At 39.1% G+C, this 16,832-nt stretch overlaps 1 long non-coding RNA gene across 35 annotated transcripts in view; it reads right to left on the bottom strand.

The window, feature by feature from the left end:
- Window positions 1–16,832, bottom strand: part of LOC147340119 (uncharacterized) — a 571,221-nt gene that overhangs the window by 473,405 nt on the left and 80,984 nt on the right. For 34 of the 35 annotated variants that reach the window (XR_015158927.1, XR_015158929.1, XR_015158928.1 and 31 more), the window contains one exon: window positions 12,680–12,763. This is a non-coding gene — a long non-coding RNA (uncharacterized LOC147340119). Of the gene's footprint in view, window positions 1–11,567; window positions 11,587–12,679; window positions 12,764–16,832 lie in introns of those variants that run through there. The other variant, XR_015158954.1, reaches the window with a different exon arrangement.

Raw genomic sequence — 16,832 nt, 5'->3', positions numbered from 1 at the left:
CCCTGGCTGAAAATGTCTTTACTGATTTCACAGACCTGGTTATTTCTTTTTTCTTTACTTTATTTACTCCTATATTGCATACCTCACTATTACATTTTATTTAATAGTCATTCTGTGAGTAGTAGGCCTCAGTCTTGAATTTCATTCATCTGTAACATCTTTCTTTATATTTAATTTTACTAAAGTTCATTGAATTTCTAAATGGATCTCCTTTGTAATATTTCTATCTTTATCTAGTTACATATAGTCATTTTCCATAATGGCAGCATGAAGTATCATTTACATACAATATTCAATAATTTTGAGATGCTAAACATTTCATCAACCTCCATAAACAGTGTATGACTTTTAAAAGTTAAAAAGAGGATGTCATCAGTAAAATACAAACATTGACCTCTATCAACCAAGTTTCCTGGGCAAGAATCCAAAAAGTCTAGGGACATTATATCTGATAATGAAAGTGAAAGGTGCTCAGTCGTGTCCAACTCGTTGCAACCCCATGAAGTATATAGTTCATGGAATTCTCCAGGCCAGAATACTTGAGTGGGTAGACTTTCCCTTCTCCAGGGGATCTTTCCAACCCAGGGATCGAATCCAGGTTTCCTGCATTGCAGGAGGATTCTTTATCAGCTGAGCCACAAAGGAAGCCCAAGAATAATGGAGTGGGTAGCCAATCCTTTCTCCAGAGGATCTTCCCAACCCAGGAATCGAACCATGGTCTCCTGCATTGCAGGCGGACTCTTTACCAACTGAGCTATCAGTAACACTAGCCTAATCAAAGATACCTGCCTAAGAAAAGGAAATTCTATTTAGTGTCTGGTTAACAGCTAGTCCATTAATGATATTACTTCTGTTTGTGAGAACAAAGAAGAATTTGGCAGGAGAGGAGGTAAGTTAGAGAGGCACACTGGGGCTCTGGAGGGGTCACCTTTCAAACAAGGCTGTCACTCCATCTTCCCTCTTATCTGTCTACACTCAAGAGAAAGATAGGAAAGTAGTGAAGAATCTGATACAGAACAGTCACTATAAAGCTGCTGATGGATAAAGGAGTCTGTGAAATATTCAGCACCAAAAACACAAGCTGAGAGAGAGAATGGGCTATTACTTCCTTATACTTCTACTCAGAGATTTTCAGACAAGAAAATATTTAAGGCAAGTTGACTATAAAATATTTTACCAGATGAAGAAAAAAATACATACATATTATCAACTTGTTTTTATACAGTTTTCAAAGATGGAGGCATAGCTCCCCAAATGTAGCCCTCAACAAACAGGGACTCAACTACATGTGTTGTTCGAGAGAGTTCCTAATGTTCTGAGCTCTGTGAGCTTGCTTTATTCAGAGCTCATGTCATTCATCTCTGTTACTGCCTTTTCTTGCATTTGAACAGGAGATTAAAACTGAACACTGCAGGCACAGTGAGTAACCAAGCAAAAAAACAACTTGAGTTACTTCAGTTCTGTCATTTTAAGCCACTAGTTGGAATTTTCATGAGTATTTCATTATTTTAAACAGTGAAAAAATAGTGCGAACTGCAAAGTATAATGGTTTTCTTCTGTTAAGTAAATGTTTTGGCTTGCACAGGAACTATTTTGATGAACTTGAATCTTTATTATTCAAATTTAGGCTCCTAAAATGGCTTGTTCTTTAGATTTGAAACAACAAAAAATCAATTCCCTAAATGAACTGATTTCATGTTTCTGGATATGATCTGATATATAAAAATTTCAATAATAAACATGTCATTCTCTGTTTTTCTGTTACATATTTTTTTTTGGTTTTATAATTATTACTGACAATGTTTTCTGTTTTGATTACTGGGGTGTTAAAAATATCTTTTCCATGTATGTATGGAAAAACCAATACAATGCTGTAAAGTAAAATACATTAGACATGCCACCATCTCATCCATATCATAGCTGCTTTACTCCCTTTTACCTTTGTGGATTTTTGCGCATTTCTTCCACTTTCACTCCTACCAGTTAATGTCTGCCATCTTGTCTAAATACTGATGAAATCCAATGCTTTATATTATATTGACACTGACTGACACCAGTTGTCTATGATGCCTTTTTCTTTCTTTTAAGTCACAGAATTTATGTTTTAAGTCTTGTGGTTACACGTGATAAATACAAACACTCTGACATGTTACAAACAAGTGAATGAAACAATTCCTGGGTGTGCTCATTCATTTAAACAAGTATTTACCCAACTGTACTTTCAATATTCCTCATCTGCCACTCTATCACACACGCCACCCCAAGACGCACTGATTATGTGCCATCTCCTCTGCTTATCACCTAGATGACAGCATAGCTTGTTTCTTGTTTTACTCAGATTCTCAAGTGACAGTTTATCAGAAAGACTTTGTCTTCACCACCTATAAAAATAACTCCCATCTCTTTTATTCTTTTACCCTTTTACTCCCTTTTCTCTATGGAAGTTTCTACTATTTGTTCACTCATTTATTATAATCTCCTAATATTCTGTGAGCTGCAAAGCATGAACATTGCCTGTTGTATTACCACCATATTTGGTAACATTGCCTAAAAGAGTGCCTGGCATTAGGAAGTACCCAATAGTTCTTGAACAAGAAATGCTCTGATCTCCAAGAGGTTCTAGAAAGGAAGAAAACATGTAAAACACATTGTATGAAACCCACCTTCTCTCCATTTTTGAGTTTGATGAGTGAGAAACTGGAACAAATGTTTTTAATTAGGAATTACAAAGATAGACAGAGTATAGGCCTCTGTATATGTCTGCTAGGGCTACTGTAATTAAGTACCATAAACGGAGTAGCTTAAACAACCGAGCTGTATTGTCTCATAGTTCTAGAGACTACAAGTCCAAGATCAAGGTATCAGCAGGGTTAGTTCCTTCTAGGGGCTGTGTGTGTGTGTCAGTCATTCAGTTGTGTCCAACTCTGCAACCCCATGGACTGCAGCCCGCCAGGCTCCTTTGTGCATGGGATTCTCCAGGCAAGAATACTGGTGCGGGTTGCCATTCCCTTCTCCAGGGGATCCTTCTGAGTCAGAGTTTGAATGTGGGTCTCCCTGCACAGCAGGCAGATTCTTTACCATCTGAGTCACCAGGGAAGGGGACCATCTATTCTCAGCCTCTCCTCTAGCTTCAGGTAGTATGGGGGCAATCTGGCAATTATAGCTTATAAAAAAGCATCACCCTGATCTCTGCCTTCATCCTCACATGGCATTCTTACTGTATAGGTGTACGTCTCCAAAACCCCCTTTTTATAAGGATGCCAGTCATATTGGATTACAGCCCATCTTAATGTCTCCATCTTCACTAATCATATCTACAAAGGCCCTATTTCCAAATAAAATCCCTGAGGATTAGGACTTCAGCATATGAATTTTGGGGGAACACAATTCAATGTGTAATAGCCTCCTTGACAAATCAAAGAGAGATGGGAAGTCTACAGGGTCTCCTGGAGGACCATGGAGATACAGCACAAGATTAGAAAAGGGGGGCGGCATATTCTAGGCGGAAGGGATGATGGCCTACAACCTTCCATTTACCCTCCTAAGGGTCCTATGATTTCAAACAAATAGCAGACCACCCAAAAGCTCAAGTGATACCTCAAGAGAATACTAGTTTAGAGAGAAACTGCTGGCAGATCCATAAATGTCTTAAAGCTAGTTTAAGGGAACGCTGCACCGGCTTTGGGGCTCAGCCAATTTTGTGAATTTCTGCTGATGGCAGGGTGAGCAGAGACAAATCCAAAGGCTGGACTGCATGAGTTATATCACTTTAGATTCCAGCATGGGACGAATATAGAGCAAGATGGAGAAAAATGCTGTCTTCTCACTGGTGACACTGGTGTTTGTGTAAACGAGTAGGATTTAACATCAATTCCAAAAGGAAAAAAAAAAAGAAGAATCCAAGTACAGAATTTTTCTGAGTCAAAGCTGAAATGACTGAGAAAAAACACCAAAGTAACTAGGCTTATCTGGAACTGAGAAGATCGTAATAGCAATAATAATACTAATAGTAGTAATAAAAATAACAGTGTCATTGTTACTGCATCAGAGAGAACCAGATCCTGATATAGAATATGCTGTGACAGAAATTAATTTGTGGAAAGAAATAAAAGCTATGTTTGGTTACATAAGGTCTAAATTTATGGTCTATTAAGTCTGCACCCAGCAAGTTTTCTTTAACCAAGGAGACTCTAAATGATAGAATATTGGATGGATAACTTGCTATTGACGTACTATTATGAATAACTGGACAGATGTGCAGATTTTACTGGAAAGATAAATATTATGGCTAAAATTCTTAATTTTTTTTGTGTGTGTCAATATGGTCAACATTCCTTACTAATCTCTATGTGTGCTCAGTTGCTCAGTCGTGTCCAACTCTTTGTGACCCCATGGACTGTAGACTGTAAAGCTCCTCTGTCCATGGGACTCTCTACGCAAGAAGACTGGAGTGGGTAGCCATTCCTTTCTCCAGGGGACCTTCCCAATCCAGGGATCGAACCCATGCCTCTTATGTCTCCTGCATTGGCAGGCAGGTTCTTTATCACTGTGCCACCTGGGAAGCCCTGCTAATCTTTATTAAATATCAAATATAAATGGGTTACCTGGAGTAACATAAGAATAGGACTTTTTTTTTCCTGTAGCTTAAATTTCCTCTACAATACATCCTTCTAATGGTTACTTATGACTACTTGGTCACTCTTTAAAGCAGATAAAGTTGCTCTAGGAGACGTGACCACAGCCACCCCCATTTCCCACCTGCTGGTCCTTGGCCTTGGCCACCATGAGCTGACTCAGGACAGTGTCAACTCGGCCTTCCTCTCCCTTGATGCCCTTTCAGGTTATGTATGGCCATTGTACCTCTTCCCCACTTAGTACTCACTTTTCCCCTTTACTGAAGTGAAAAGTAGGTTTTATTCTAGAAAGACTATGAAGGCCCTGGTTTTATAAGTTTAATGGCTCTTACAGTAACTCTTCATTCAAAGGAAAAAAAAAAAGACTTCCTAAATATGTTTTGTACTATATGTATACATATATATAAACACACACATATATCTATAATATACACATACGTATGTCTGTATATATATGTGTGTGTATATATATATATATATTTAGGACTATCATTCTCTTATTCTCTTTCATTCTCACTCCTTGCATCTGTTCCCTTCTGTAACGATACCATCTTTTCCTTCGGGAAGCCTAATCTGCCACCTGTGAGGATAAGGCACACGAGGGCTGCAGCAATCTCTCCTGTGGCTCCATGTCGCCTTCTCTGAGTCAATGTACCGCAGATCAGGGTCCTAAATCGTGAGCAAGTTGTGCCTCCTCTGACTGCCGAGTTGGATGCACAATCTCAGGGCCACCTGAGTAAGAACCCTCTCTGTGATTTGGTCCCTCCCTGACGGCCCCTTCCTTCTAAGCCCTGGGTTCCAGTCATTTGGCCTCTTGGCTTTTCCTAGGCTGTCATGACTACAGTGAAGAATGTTTCCTCTCTTTCCTTATTCTCACTACCTTCTTATAGGGATCTGTGGGAATCAACACACTACATCATCCCACAAAGATGTAAGACCCTCTCTTTTTAGGGTCTTTCATATCTCCAGTGTTCTTGCCTGGAGAATCCCAGGGACAGGGGAGCCTGGTGGGCTGCTGTCTCCGGGGTCACACAGAGTTGGACATGACTGAAGCGACTTGGCAGCAGCATATGTTCTGACATTTCAAAATGAAGATTGGAACTTATGACAGTAGTTAGGATCGCTCTAAAGGAGCATATTGTCTGTGCTTACTGGAATGATGGGCTTACTGAGGAGGTTTTATACCAATTGGTAAGGGACAGAAGATGACTATTTTGATTTTATTTTTTGTTCTTACTAAATAGAGTGAGAATTAACTTGCAAAATATTCACCTTAAGAAGAGGGTAGTCTATTGGCAATATTTCAATGTATACGTGAATAAGCAAGTAAAGGTGATTTATAAAGAAAAATGTGTACTATTCTAATCAACAGTTATTGTTATCATTCACACTGCCCTGTCACATAATTCTCTACTTAGGTATTTTCATACACCCAGACAAAATTTGGATAACATATATAATATGTACATACATATTATATATCTCTTTAATATTTGCATATATTACCCACATATAGTAAATCTATCATATGTATCTACTATATACTTACTCTATATCATGCTTACATACTTAATATATCATATTTATGTATTTTGTAATATACACCTTACATATATCATCTTATATACCATGTAAAAAATGTATACATATATTATAGTTCAAATATCTTAATTATTTTCATACATGATGTGATTCTTTTTTTAACAGACAATTTTTGCCCTAGGAAATGAAAGCCAAATGAAAACATTTGGAATCTTGAAAAGACCTGTGTTAGACTCTTAAATGTTAACGACGCTATGAATTTCTAAGCTGTGTGCAAACTAAACACATTATTAGAAGTGCTAATATTCAAATGTTGTGAAAATCATGGGTGGGAGCACAAGAGAGGCCTGCGGTGTGCAGCGGAGCCCTCCTGGGGACACAGATGAAATGAGGACGTCAGAGCGGATGGTGACGTGTGTGGGAAGTTCTCCCTGGGGCAGGATACAGATTTCTCCTCTCACTTGTCTGATGCTGCAAACAGGGCTCATTTCACCCTAACTGGAGCTTTCCTCATTATTATTTCTCACTTGGCAGACACATGCAGTTTTCTGCGGTGCTCGCCAGTCTAGACAGGTGTGATGTGCTGGGATGTTGAAAGGTGAAGGGGCAGAGCCCCTGAGGCTCCCTCATGAGTGTTGCAGGCAGGTGTCTTTAACTTGGTGGCTGGTTGGACCTGCCAACTGAGAGGGATGTGTGAGAGGTAAAGTCAGCTGTCCAGCAAGAGGCTTGATGCTGGCTTCATCTTGGCCTTTATCAAGTGCAATGTTTTTTTTTTTTTTTTTTTTTAAAGTGTGGTGGCAGGAATTCCAGAGGGAAAGATGGAGCTGTGGCAAGTTGTTAGGATCTAAGATGACGCTACAGGACAAGCCTGGAGAAGCTCGTGCTGGGACCGGCCTCAGAGTCTCTGGCCACAGCTTGTGGAGGCGCTGTGCTAGCTGCTATCTGTGCCTTTGCACATTCTCAGTTGTGCTTGTCAACTTGTCATCCTGGGCTGCAATTACCTCTTTGCTAGTTTATTCTCTAATCTGCATCACCTGCAGTGCAAATCCACTTCCCACTGCACATAGTCCAGCGGCCTCTTGGTGACTCCAGCTCCCGGGGCATCACTTTCAACACTGGGAAAATAGCTTTTTCTCATTGCCTTGCCCTTCCCCTCTTCCTTTTCATTTCGATGGCCTTGTCCATACAAATATGATCTACTTAAGGTAAAAACTGCATTCCACAGCACACCTTCTGGCCCCTTCAGTATCAAAAGTGAATTATCTTTGCCTTAATCTTCCCCCATTGGTAAGGGCTAGGAGGACTAGTACAGGGAAGCCAGGCAGGACAATAAACCAAATTCTGCCACATTCCACATTTTCCTAAATGGATTACTAAATGCATATTGCTAATCACATCATTTTGTTTATGGAAAAGAGAGAGAGAAAGAAAATCAAACTGCTGTTATCTACTACTAATTACAGATGAGAGAGGATTAAATTGGAAAGAATCTCACTGCAGGAAAATGGCAAAGGAGAAAAATAAAGACGCCTAGTATTGTTCATTTTCAACAGAGAGAACACACAAAGGAAACAGTTTAAGCCTTTCTTCAAAGGAATTTTAGAGGTAATTTGAAGGATTTTTACAATGCAATTTATTTTTTTTTTTTTGGTTTGTTTTTTTTCTGTAAGAATCGAAAGTACATTTTGAGACAAAAATACTCATGGAATGGCAAAACTTCCCCACCATGGACAGGAGAGAAAAGGGTCTTCATAATTTCATAGCAGTGGTTTCTTTACTGTGAAATCCCTGATTTTTGTCCCATTGTGGCTACCTTCTGCCTAGGATCCTTTATTCCCTTCTATTATCATAAGCTTTACACCCAAGCCATCTAAACAGGCATACTTCCCAGTGAAACTTTATCGGTCAGGCTAAATGAATCTTAGCCTACAATGTAGAATACATGTTCTCATGCCTCAGAAATGCACTGTTCATTTTCAGGTATGTCAAGGAATAAATTACTTTCCTGCTTGATGCAACGTAACAGTTTCGTGCCTCACTGTGATCTTTATGCTGATTGAACTTGTCTGCTAAGAGAGGTTTTGAAAGCTAACAGCCTTAGACCTTCCAATGCAGTGAATTCATATTATCCATCCTGGCACCCCACTCCAGTACTCTTGCCTGGAAAATCCCATGGATGGAGGAGCCTGGTGGGCTGCAGTCCATGGGGTTGCTAAGGGTTGGACATGACTGACGACTTCACTTTCACTTTTCACTTTCCTGCATTGGAGAAGGAAATGGCACCCCACACCAGTGTTCCTGCCTGGAGAATCCCAGGGATGGGGAAGCCTGGTGGGCTGCCGTCTATGGGGTCGCACAGAGTCGGACATGACAGAAGCGACTTAGCAGCAGCAGCATCTCACAAACACGGTGTGACCTGCAAAACTGACCTTGGGCCAGTTGCCAAATTTTCAGTAGCATTTCAATTTCTGTAAGTATCCATTATTAAGGAATAAAATGAGTCCTCTTAATTTAAACTGTTTTAAAATGGGATAGTATAAATTTTTTTTTTTACAATTTTTTAAATTATTCTGGTACACATACCTAATGCTTGACTTGACTTGTGTCCTATAATGTGCAATGCAGCTAGACTAAGACTTCAGTGATTCCATAATAAATAGGGAAATATAATTATGAATATTTATAGAAATGGAAGTGTCATTTCTTTAGAGAAGTTATGGTGATCAACACTAAGGATTTTACATGGAACAACTGACTGGTTCAAAATTGAGAAAGGAGTACTTCAAGGCTGTATATTGCCACCCTGTTTATTCAAATTTATATGCAGAGCAAGAACATCATGAAAAATGCTGGGCTAGATGAGTTACAAGCTGGAATCAAGATTGCTGGGAGAAATATCAATAGCCTCAGATATGCAGATGGTACCACTCTAACAGGAGAAAATGAAGAAGAACTAAGGGCTTCTTGATAAGGGTGAAAGAGGAGAATGAAAAAGGCAGCTTAAAACGCAACATTAAAAAACTAAGATCATGGCATCCAGTCCCATCACTTCATGCCAAACAGAAGGGGAAAAGGTGGAAGCACTCACATATTTCCTCTTCTTGGGCTCTAAAATCACCGTGGATGGTGACTGCAGCCAGGAAATTAGAAGATGATTGTTTTTTGGAAAGAAAGCTATGACAAAACTAGGCAGTGTATTAAAAAGCAGACATCACTATGCTGACAAAGGTCCATATAGTCAAGGTTATGGTCTTTCCAGTAGTCATGTATGAATGTGAGAATTGGAATATTAAGAAAGCTGAGCGCTGAAGAATTGATGCTTTTGAACTGTGGTGTTGGAGGAGACTCTTGAGAGTGCCTTGGACAGCAAGGAGATCCAACCAGTCAATCCTAAAGGAAATCAGTCCTGAATATTCATTGGAAGGACTGATGCTGAAGCTGAAGCGCCAATACTCTGGCTACTTGATGAGAATGAAAGGTTGTTGCTGAATGAAAAAAGACGGCCGGGATTCTTGGCCTCCAGAGGAGAAGAGTTTAATCCGGGGCCAGAGATGAGGCTTGATCACTCAGAGCTTTGTGTAATAAAGTTTTATTAAAGTATAAAGGAGATAGAGAAAGCTTCTGACATAGGCATCAGAAGGGGGCAGAAAGAGTACTCTCTTGCTAGTCTTCAGCTGGATGTTATATAGTCACTACTAAGTCACTTCATTTGTGTTCGACTCTGTGCGACCCCATAGACGGCAGCCCACAAGGCTCCCCCATCCCTGGGATTCTCCAGGCAAGAACACTGGAATGGGTTGCCATTTCCTTCTCCAATGCATGAAAGTGAAAAGTGAAAGTGAAGTCGCTCAGTCGTGTCCGACTCTTAGCGACCCCATGGACTGCACCCTACCAGGCTCTTCTATCCACGGGATTTTCCAGGCAAGAGTACTGGAGTGGGGTGCCATTGCCTTCTCCGATTATATAGTCACTAGCAGTCTGTTAATGAAAGAAAGGAATGTCTTAAAACTGAGAATGGCACCAGGCCCTCACCCATAAGATGCATTTTGGGATAATCTTGGCACCAAATGGTTCATCCTGGGCCATAAAATGATTAACTTGAATCTTGTAGAAGGACAGATTACCATACAAATAGTTTCATTTACATAGATTAGGGGAACAATATCTGAGTATAACATACTGGTTTGTCAAGTAGGTTCTGAGCTATTAGATGAACCGACTTGAAGACAGAATTTGGGGTAAATGCATAGTACATTAGCATAGCTTAAGACAAACATTTCCATAAGAAAAATGCATTGGTTATCTCAAGGTTTGAGAATAGTTAACTTCAGGTGAAACCAGGGGTCATTATGGCAACACAGTATTTTAAGAGAAACCTCCTTTTAAATTTGTATAGAGAAGGAAAAAAATATCGCTAGTTTGTTTCCTCCTGCCGCTTAAGAGAGATAAAAATGTCTGACACTTCCAGGTTATTTCCTCTGTTTGGAGACCCCTGGCCTTCCTGCCTGTTACCCTCTCAAGAACAACTGATTTATTGGAAAAGACCTTGATGCTGGGAAAGATTGAAGGCAGAAGAAGAAGAGCATGACAGAGAATGAGATGGCTGGACAGCATCACCGATTCAAATGGACATGAACTTGGGCAAACTCCGGGAGATGATGGCAGAGACGGAGGCCTATTCTGCAGTCCATGGGGTCACAAAGAGTTGGACATGACCTGGCCACTGAACAATAATAACATCAAATGGTGAGCTGAATTTTGTAGGAAAACAAGCAGAACAAGCTGAACACTAATGTGATGTTATTTTGTCTGTTAATACAGATCAGCCTGTTCCTAGTGAAACCCAGAGGTTAACTGAAAAAAGCAGTTGCAGGAAAAAAAAGTTCATTATAATGTAAATGGTATGATTTCAGCTCAGAGGTGAAGCATAGGTAACAGAAATCTTTAGATCATTTTCATACCTTATTTTAGATATTCATCTCTACTTTTCCCAAAATAAAAATGGTACTGTATCTACAGTGTTGTAACTTTTGCACATAAATCTAATGGCAAAATAGCCACTAGGATTTAATTTTTTTGAGTTGGAGATCCATTGGGTCATTTATTTCAAATTAATTATTGAGCATTTACCACCCTCCACACGTGACAGGGGTTACAACTGTGATGGGATATTTACATCCTGAGCCCTGAAGGAGATCACCACTCAACAGTTTTGAGATCACACAATTTCTCCCTCTTCCAAGGCTGACAGTCATCCCAGTCTCCTTGGACTCACAGCTGCCTCCATACTAGACCTGTGATCTGTGGCTGTGGTGGAGAATCTTCTCTTTGAGAAGAGATCTTCCCGGGGGTAAATGGGCCAGGGCTGCCAACATCTCTACTCCAGAAACAAGTGACACTGCAGATCTACCTGGCAACCGGAAATCCAAACAGCACAGATTGGGCTTCATTTTCTCCTGAAGTTGTTTTACACGTCTGGAGGAGGTCCTAATATCCTCTTCTTCAGTCACTCAGTCATGTCCGAGTCTTTGCCACCTCATGGACTGCAGCATGCCAGGCTTCCCTGTCCATCACCAACTCCCAGAGTTTGCTCAAATTCATGTTCATTGAGTCAGTGATGCCATCCAACCATCTCATCCTCTGTCATCCCCTTCTTCTCCTGACTTCAACCTTTCCCAGCATCAGGGTCTTTTCTAATGAGTCAGTTATTCGCATCAGGTGGCCAAAGTATTGGAGTTTCAGCTTCAACATCAGTCCTTCCGATGAATATTCAGGATTGATTTACTTTAGGATGGACTGGTTGGATCTCCTTGCACTCCAAGGGACTCTCAAGAGTCTTCTCCAACACCACACTTCAAAAGCATCAATTCTTCGGTGCTCAGCTTTCTTTATAGTCCAACTCTCACATCCATACATGACTACTGGAAAAACCATAGCTTTGACTAGACAGACATTTGTTGGCCAAGTAATGTCTCTGCTTTTTAATATGCTGTCTAGGTTGGTCATAACTTTTCTTCCAAGGAGTAAGCGTCTTTTAATTTCATGGCTGTTAGATCCTTACCCCCACTTTGATTTAGGGAATATTCATGAATTGTTAAGTTCTGACTGATTCTACACTTTTTGGCTTCCCATTCTTTTCCCTCATTAAGTCAAATCTTTTCTCATGCTTATAACCAGAAATAGAGATTCCCAAGTGAGCTCTATAAGAGGTCTGCTGAGCTACTTGGGGAGAGCAGAGAGCTGGGCATTTTGAACTATCCAGGTAGTGGGTGGTAACTACAGACACAAGCCCTAGTGCTGGCTGACAGCTGAGCACATGTGAGAGGCTGGAAGGGAGGTGGCGCATCAAGGGCATTGATGTCTCTACCTGAAAAGAGTCTGATCTTAACATCAATAGCTGGCACCAGGGACGGGGATTCACAAAACTCTGTCACCAAGGAAAGTGCTATTGGGTTGAACAAGATGGAGTTGAGAGAGAGCTCCCAGGAGGGAGCTGTGCTTACCTGAGTCCATATGGAATCAGTTCTCATTTATTTCCACAGACATTCAAAGTGGCACTCATATGAGGATAGATTGCTTTCCTGTACCTGTGTAGGAAAAAAAAAAGGAAGAAATTATCTTACGGAATCCACTTGTATGTTAGAAAATGTATAGATGAGAACTATGTCGTATTTTATAGAGGTATACAAAATCCATGTCTAACCACTGCCTAGTTTGAAAACTCCCCTTTAGTTAAGTTGTTCTGAATTGATTCTCACTCCTTTTCTAACTTTAAAAATGTAGATAATGTTTGAGCACCGCATGACTCAAAGCAATATAACATTGACCAAGTAGCATTTGGAAAATTTATTTAAAAAGTATCCTGTGTTACTAAATGATCCACAGCCCCAACACACACATGCCTACAAAATGCTTTAATTCATTTGTTTCCAACCTGGGATCTCACATTTCCTGCATAGTCCATTTTGATAGTTTTTAAAACAGTAAGAATTCTGAAGAATCTTGAAGACAGTAGAGTTGGAAATATTTTAAAAGTTTTTCAGACATATTAAATGCTGTTCGATTCATCCATAAGAAAATTTCATTTGCCAAGTCAAAATCATTCGAACATATGTGCTCTTATATAGCTCATCCTAAATAATTTGGATTCTCTAAGAGAATCTTCAGATAAAGTCTACTTCTAGAAAGGCACAGTTTATACATTTTAGGTTTTTCTGTTAAGTATCTATAAATTATCAAGAAAAAGCACATTAGCAAGTCCAGTGGTATTCACACTAATTCAGAGCTTTGTGTTAGAACTCTTATGTATTTTTAAGCTGCTGAAATAATATCTGCTCATGTTTGTTTTTTCTATGATTAAAAAAATTATCATTGTTATTTATGTTTATCTACACTGAGTAACGTGCTAATTTTTTTAAGACTAAAGTTTCCCAGGAATCATGTCCCAGACATACCAAGGGTCGGGGTGTTTTAGTCAGCTGCAGCTGCTGTAACAACTTAGCCAAGGCCAGTTGGGTTAAACAATAGTTTATTTTTCATAGTTCTAGATGCTGTGAAGTCCAGGGGATCAAGTTCTTGGCCAAGTTGGTGTTTGGTGAAAACCTACTTTCTAGCTTTTAAACAAATGCCTTCTCTAACTGTGTGCTCACATGGCCTTTCCCTGGCATGTAGAATAACTTTGAATCTCTCTTGCCCTTTTCTTATAAGGGCACTATTTCCATGATGAGGATCCCACTCTCATGATGTAATCTAACCCTAATTATCTTTCAAAGACCCCCATCTTTGTGAACTTGTGCAGACACAAACATTCAACCCATAACAGGGTAAGGACAAGGAACTGCAATTTTTAACAGATTTCCTAAGTGAATATTAACACATTATTGACCAGAAACATATCAATACATCTTTTCTTCCATGAATATTATTGACCAGAGTTTTAAAATATTCACTTACTTAACAAATCTCAGGCTATGGGTGCTAGTCTCTGCAAAAATCCCCTAGTCCATAATGTGTTAAACAAGTACTTTTTACTTATTTTAATTTAAAATTTATGGCAATTGTATGTGGTGCATTCTACAACTGGAATTTTTAAAAAAGAGTACTGAAAATTCAGCAAGACAAGAATTTGCCAAGGTCTGACAAAGTCATGATTGATTTCAAATATGTGATTTTCCCTACTTGTTTCAAGCCCTTTGTGTGCTTGTTAGTTTTCATCCTTCTAGAATCTTTTGCACATCAGTCTAAGTCAAATAACAGTAACTTGACTGTATTAAGGCTGAGAAATATATTGGCTACCTGAAAAGAACAGTTGTGTTCTTGGAAAAATAGACGTGGTTGGTCATTCTAAGTATAAGTCAAAAGTACAACACTAAGAAGTCACTGGAAAGAGCATAAAGAGAGCCATCTGAACAATCTATTCTTCATCATGATACTTTGTCAGCTAGGCATTGACTCTTGATAGGAATACCACAGTTCCTTTGTTTACAAAGGCTAAAGTAACCTGAACCTGAATTTGTTGATTCATAGGGTCGCAAAGAGTTGGACACGACTGAGCGACTGAACTAAACTGAACTTAGTGGACTCATTTATAATATGAAGTATGAATCATATTTACTTCTCTAAGTCAGAGGGTCACGATATGGCCTTTTGTCATTGAATTCTCCCTTTCCTCAAATGCCAGGGCACTGTTAACCACATCAGTGATGCTCCTTGAAAACATCATGCCATGGTTCACCTAGTGATGCCAGCTCCTGATCTGGGAACATCAAGCTTCCCACTCGAGCTACTGAGCTGAAAAATCCTCAAATTGAGGCTCATTCTTCCCCCCAGATCTTACACACCATCACAGGAGAGAGAATTCTCATTTCTAGCTTCTCTAAAGCTTATGTTATCAATGATATGCTCAGATGCTGCAGGTTAAAATCTTTAGGATCTGGCTGCTAAGTAATAAGTAGCATATCAGACACAAATTGACTCAGCCCTGATGAAAATTCTCAGTGAAAATGTATGTCTGCTGTGAAGTGGTCCCACAAGATACCATGGAATTGTACAGCACAAATATCATGTTATTAGTTTGGCAATAGCAAATATGCTCTAGTATTGAATTAAAATATTTCCTAAATGTTTAATATAGCTCAGAATAACCATGAAGTAATAATTTAGCATAAAGAGGCAGCAGAGGACAGTCCTCAAGAGAAAAATAGAGTTAAAATTTTGAAGTTTGAATGTTTAAAATACTATTTTTGACATATACAGACCACCCAACAGCAGCAAAATATATATTTTTATCAAGTACACATGAGACATTCTCTAGTACACATAATATGTTTGGCCACAAAACTAACATCTTAAAAGGTTGAAATCATACAAAACATCTTTTCTGATCACAGTTAAGTTAAACAAGAAACTAGTAACAGAAGGAAAATTGCAAAATTCACTCATAAGTGGAAATTAAACAACACACTCTTAAAAATCAATTAGACAAAAAGAAATAACATGAGAGGCAGGAAAGTATTTGAATACACAAAAACTTATGGAATACAGTGAAAGCAGTGCTAAAAGTGAAATTTCTAGCTGTAAAAAGAAGAAAGGTCTCAAATCCATAATTAAACTTACATTTTAAATAACTAGAAAAAGTAGAGCAAAATAAACCCAAAAGTAGCAACAGAAAAGAAACAATAAATATTAGCAGGATGATAAATAGAATGAATTAAAAAAAAAACAGAGGAAATCAATGAAAGTAAAAACTAATTCTTTGAAAAAATCAACAAAATTAATAAAATTTTAGCTACGAAAAAGGGAGAGAAGACACAAATTACTAAAATAAAAATTGAGACTGCAGATACATTGATTTTACAGAATAAAGTGCAAGTGAAAGTCACTCAGTCCTGTCCGACTCTTTGCGACCCCATGGACTATACAGTCCATGGAATTCTCTAGGCCAGAACACTGGAGTGGGTAGCTGTACCCTTCTCCGGGATATCTTCCCAACCCAGGGATCGAAGTCAGGTCTGCTGCATTGCAGGCAGATTCTTCACTAGCTGAGCCAAAAGGGAAACCCTTACAGGATAAAAATAATTATAAAACAATACTATAAGACTTTTTTACACAGATTGATAATTTAGATTAAATGGACAAATTCTGAGGAACATACTTAACCATGGTTGAAGTATAAAGAATAGAAAAACCTGAAGAGACCAATAGCTAGTAACAAAGGATGAATCAGTAATGAAAACCTTACAATAAATAAAAGTCATGGAACAGAAGGCTTCAATATGAGTTCTATCAAATATTTAAAGAATCAACACCAATTCTTTTCAAACTCTCCTAAAAACTGGAGAAGAGGGAATACTTCCTAACTCATTCTATTAAGATAACATTACCCTGATAATAAAGCCAATCAAAGATATGATAAGAAAATAAAGCAACAGGATTTCCCTGGTGGTACGGTGGACAAGAATATGCCTGCCAGTGCAAGGGACATAGGTTTGATCCCTGGTCCAAGAAGATTCCACACACCACAGAACAACTGAAACCTGTGAACCACAACTACTGAGCCCATATGCCACAACTACCGGAGCCTGTGTACCTAGAGCCTGTGCTCTTCAACAAGAGAAGCCACCACAATGAGAAAACCATGTACCACGATGAAGGGTA

The sequence above is a fragment of the Bos grunniens genome, chromosome X (assembly GCF_055505025.1).
Source record: "Bos grunniens cultivar Pamir isolate PY7600 chromosome X, Bosgru_T2T1.0, whole genome shotgun sequence".
NCBI lineage: Eukaryota > Metazoa > Chordata > Mammalia > Artiodactyla > Bovidae > Bos > Bos grunniens.
Note: the sequence above shows the minus strand (reverse complement) of the source record. Positions and strands in the feature narration are given on the sequence as shown.